A 5,599-nucleotide genomic window follows, 5' to 3' on the forward strand; every position below is an offset into this window, starting at 1 on the left:
CCACCTAGTTGGAACTTGCCTTTTGAAACTATGTGTGATGCTAGTGATTATGCTGTTGGTGCTGTTCTAGGACAAAGAGTTGATAAGAAGTTGAATGTTATTCATTTATGCTAGTAAAACTCTAGACAGTGCTCAACGCAACTATGATACTACTGAAAAAGAATTCTTAGCAGTGGTGTTTGCTTGTGATAAATTTAGACCTTGTATTGTTGTTCCAAAGTAATTGTTCACACTGATCATGCTGCTATTAAATATCTTATGGAAAAGAAAGATGCTAAACCTAGACTTATTCAATGTGTTCTCTTGTTACAAGAATTTGATGTACATATCATTGATAGAAAAGGAGTTGAGAACCCCGTAGCTGATAATTTACCTAGGCTTGAAAATGTGCCTGATGACTCACTACCTATTGATGATAGTTTTCCTGGTGAGCGGTTACCTGCGATAAATGTTGCTCATAGTACTCCTTGGTATGCTGACTATGCTACTTACATTGTTGCTAAATATTTACCACCTAGCTTTACATACCAACAAAAGAAAAAATTTCTTCTATGATTTAAGACATTACTTTTGGGATGACCCACATCTTTCTAAAGAAGGAGTAGATGGTATTATTAGACGTTGTGTACCTGAGCATGAACAGGGACAAATCCTACTTAAATGTCACTCCGAAGCTTATGGAGGGCATCATGCTGGAGATAGAACTGCTCACAAGGTATTGCAATCTGGATTTTAATGGCCTACTCTCTTCAAGGATACCCGTAAGTTCATCTTATCTTGTGAAGAATGTCAAAGAATAGGTAATATAGGTAAGCATCAAGAAATGCCTATGAACTATTCACTTGTTGTGGAACCATTTGATGTTTGGGGATTTGATTACATGGGACCTTTTCCTTCCTCTAATGGGTATACACATATTTTGGTTGCTGTTGATTATGTTACTAAATGGGTAGAAGCTATTCCAACAGTAGTGTTGATCACAACACCTCTATTAAAATGCTTAAGGAAGTTATTTTCCCAAGGTTTGGAGTCCCTAGATATTTAATGACTGATGGTGGTTCACACTTTATTCATGGTGCTTTCCGTAAAATGCTTGCCAAGTATGATGTTAACCATAGAATTGCATCACCTTATCATCCTCAGTCTAGCTGTCAAGTTGAACTTAGCAATAGAGAAATAAAATTAATTTTGCAAAAGACTGTCAATAGGTCTAGGAAGAATTGGTCTAAGAAATTAGATGATGCACTTTGGGCTTATAGAACAGCATATAAAAATCCTATGGGTATGTCTCCTTATAAAATGGTTTATGGAAAAGCTTGTCATTTGCCTCTTGAGTTACATAAAGCATATTGGGCCATCAAATAGCTCAACTATGATTTCAAACTTGCTGGTGAAAAGAGGTTATTTGATATTAGCTCTTTAGATGAATGGAGAATGTCGGTGGGAAACGACACCTATGGGATCACAAGAATCCCTATTACGGTTGCCGGGGCGCGGGGTTGTGAGAACAGCAGGATTAACAGTCAGCACAAGGATCGTTTACCCAGGTTCGGGCCGCGAGGATGCGTAAACCCTAGTCTTGCTTTGGTGGATGTATTGAGTGTTCTTGAGCTCTCGAACTAGCTATGGTGGCTGTGTAGTTCAAAAGAGCCGAATCCTCCTCCAGTACGCCATGGGCCTCCTTTTATAGTCGAAAGGGGCTGCCACAGTGGCACATAGGAGGTGGAAAGGCCTACAGTACTATGAGCTTATCGCCCGTATTACAGGACAAGACGCATTTAATGCGTCGCATAGGTGTCCCCTAGCTTTATCGGGGACGGGAGCGAGGCACGTCCCGTTCGTCGCCGCTCCTCTTCGCTTCGACACGCGCCCTGGCCAGCGATGCATGTGGCGCCATGTAGGCAGGCAGGCAGCTGAGGTGGCGCGGTGGTAGGGTCTTCACGAAGATCTGCATGCCGCCACATAGGCGCTTGCTGATCTGGCCTGGAAGCTGCATGTTGCCACGCAAGTGCCTGCCCAGCTAGTCGGGCTGGCAGCTGCATGCTAATGGCGATGGAAACTTGGCTGGTGCGGGCCTTGTAGTGGCCCCGCTGATGTCCTTGGCAAGGGCCTTGTCGGGGGCCCGACAAGGGTCTTGCCGTGGCGCGCAGTCGTCCCCGGCAAGGATCTTGCCGGGGGTCTTGTGGCTTTCCTCAGCAAGGATCCCGCCGATGGTCGCCGTCTTCTGGTCCTCATCTGATCTCATATATCTATGGTCTTGACAAAGATCTGCATGCCACCACAGAGGTGCCTCCCGAGCCCTGGTCCAATCGTAGTTGGTTGGGTTGGAACCTGTGGGCTCAAGGGCGGCTCGCTCTGTTGGTGTTTGGGAAAGTTGCCCTGGCAAGATTCTTGCCGGGGCCGCGGAGGCCGCCCCGGCAAGAGCCTTGCCGGGGGTCTCCACCTCACCCCTTTGCTGTCTTGTGTTTCTGGCCTTGGCGTTGCCTCTGACCATCTTGTTCCTCTAGGTTCTCTCTGGCTTCCCTCCCCTGCTCTGCTTAGTGTGGCCGTGGGCATGGCTCTGACTGTCCGTGCACAAGTAAAGGGGTCAAAAGGAGCGCCCCTACTTTTGTACACCGACAGGAGCCCCCGGGCCTGGGCCACACATAAGCGCGACTTGTTTTTCGGCCAGGCCCAAAACGGTGCGCGGGCAGGAGGGGCGGATTCTACCGCAGTTTCTGTCTGCTGTGCTTCCCCACGACCTGCGCGTGACATGGAGGGTCATGCGTGACATGGGGGTCATGCGTGGGGCGGTTTCCGCATGCATGCGTCACATCCTGGTAAAGAGGCGGCTCGCGCCTTCCCCATAAAAGAGGGAGGCATGGAGGCGCGGCTCATTTACTTGATGGACTCGGGTCGCGGTCTTCAAGGCGCCCACGCCCCCCCCATCACGGTGCGGGGAACGGTCGCCTCACTTGTCCTTTCGACCCTGCTCGCCCGCCATGCATCCTTCATGCAAGTGGCGGGCGGTGGAGGCGGGAAACCGGGCCGTCGCTGATTGGGGCGACGGGTCGGTCCTGATTCCCTGCGCCTCTGATGGCTGGATTGGCTGAGTGGGGCGGCCAAGCCCCGACCTCGCCCCTTTATAAGGAGGGGAAGGGAGGGCGTCGTCCCACATTCCTTCAGCACCCATCCTCCTTCACCTGTGTTCCTTTCTCCCACCTGCCATGGCGAGAGGAGGTGCTGGGCCTTCGACAGTGGCGGCGAGGGTCGCTGCTCGCCAGCGCGTCCCTCCTTCCCACGAGCCCGCGGTGGCGGAGCCAGCCGCATGAGGAAGTGGGAGGGGCGTGGCCGAGGTCACCGTGGCGGTCGGGGGAGAGGGGGACGAGGTGGCGCGGCGACCGCGCCTCCGCCAACGGTGCCTCCCATGACGGAGGGTCACGTCGGGGACCGGTCCTGCGAGTTCTTCATCCGTCTGCGCCGGCCACCGCGTCGTCGTCTCCGTCTCCCCACCCCCTTCGCTCAGGAGATGGAGCTCGATCCGCCCCAGACCCTCAGATTGCACATGAGGGGCCGCGGGACCGGCGGCATGCGGGTCGACATCGACTTCCCCGCTCCTCATGTTATGTATCTCCGTCGCGGATGGAAGACGTTTGCCCGCATCCATAGCTTGACGGTGGGGCTCGTCCTCTACTTCAAGTTAATGGAGGGCGGCTTGCTCTCCGTCAAGGTCTTCGGAGACCTTGGAACTCGCCTGAAGTGCTGCGTGGAGAGCTCCTCTGACGATGAAGATTCCTCCTCAAGTGGGAGTGACGAGGAGGACAGCGACAGCGACGATGAGGGAGTCGAGCGGCAGGATGCCGACTCCGACTGACCTCGCCGCCCCTTCCTCGGCCACGCGCCCTACCGAGGGTCTTCCTCGCCAAGCTCTCCATCGGGGCGCTCCCCGTCATCTCCTTAGGCGGCTGGAGTAGGAGGGCCGGAGAAGGCGAAGAAGGCGGGTGGCGGCCATCAACTCAGAGTACGCGGGCACCGACGCCTTCGTCGCGTATTGCCGGCCCGCTGCCTCGTCTTCCAGCTCCTTTCCCAGCACCAAGATGTTCTCTTGGTGCCTTCTGTTCCTCGCACCTCGCCTAGGCGCCCCTTTTGCCCTCCGCTGTCTTGCTCCACCTTCTGAGGAGAGGGACAAGAAAGGGATTACGGGCACCTTATCTTTTTTTAGTTTGTAAGCCTGCGGGCACTTGTTAGATTTAAGACTTGTAATCCCCTTGCTCATGTTTTTAATTCCGTATGAACTGTACCTGTATGGGATGTTTTTAATGAAAAGGGGGTTTGTCGGGTTCTTTATGCGTGAGCGAGGCCCATGCCAAGGACGAATCCTTGTTATTTTTTAAGATAAACATTGTTGCCCAGCAACAGGCCTTGCCGTCTCTCCACTTCGGTCGACCGTTCTCGCGCTCTTGGCGGAGGCAGGGGTGAAGTAGAGTTAGGCCCCTCGTTCATCTCCTTGCCACCACGGCTACTACCAAATTCCGACCCAAGAGGTAACTCTTGGGTTTAGGAAAGGGGGAGCACGGTGGTTTTAAGAATATAAACGAGGTTTCACATGTCCCAGTTCTATACGGAAACGCATGACAGGGGGATGAAAGACTTATCTGAATCTGCAGCCTCTGGCAACCTTGGCTTGCCGTGGTTGGATCCTTGTATCTTCAGCCCTCGGCGGTCTTGGCCTGCCGGGGCCAGAGCGCCGGTTCGTTCTCTTCTTCCCAAGCGGGTCAGCAGAAGTGTCTGCATGCCCTGCGAACCAAAGAGAATAGAAAGACGCGAAACTCGACCTCCAGGCTAGGGGTTAGTCGCCACCAAGCACTACCAACCCTAACCGAGGAAGAGACTTAGACCTAGCATGCATGCTATAACTTAGAGCGCTAGCGCTTCGTTTATTTATGCTCAGGGTCTGCGCCTGGCTTTGTACAGAGGGTTACATGTCGTGCCGGCAAAGCTTGTACAAAAGGTGGCTTGCCGGGAGGCCCGACAAGCCGTGCCTTATGGGTAAAACTTGCGAAGATGCTCGATGTTCCAGGAGTTGCTCACTAGGACAGCATCTTCAGTCTCCAGGCGGACTGTGCCGGGCCTGGTGACTCGTATTACCCGATAAGGGCCTTCCCACTTCGGCATCAACTTGTTGGAATTCTTGGCCGACTGAACACGCCGAAGAACAAGGTCGCCTTCCTCAAAGCTTCGGGCATGGACCTTGCGGCTATGGTAGCGGCGCAAGGCCTGCTGGTAGCGTGCTGCTCTCACAGCCGCCCGAAGACGATCTTCCTCTAGGAGCATTGTGTCATCTTGCCGCAACTGCTCTTGCTCAAGCTCATCATAAGCGTGCACTCGAGGTGACCCGTATATGAGTCCCATGGCGAGAACTGCTTCTGCCCCATACACTAGGGCAAAGGGTGTCTGTCCGGTGGCTCGATTTGGCGTCGTCCTGATCGACCAAAGAACCGCCGGCAACTCATCAATCCAGCGCCTTCCGCTCTTGTGCAGCTTGTCAAAAGTCTTCGTTCTCAGGCCTCGCAACACTTCAGCATTTGCCCTCTCCGCTTGGCCGTTGCTCCGGGGGTGG

This window comes from Triticum aestivum, chromosome 5D, assembly GCF_018294505.1.
Source record: "Triticum aestivum cultivar Chinese Spring chromosome 5D, IWGSC CS RefSeq v2.1, whole genome shotgun sequence".
NCBI classification, from domain to species: Eukaryota; Viridiplantae; Streptophyta; class Magnoliopsida; order Poales; family Poaceae; genus Triticum; species Triticum aestivum.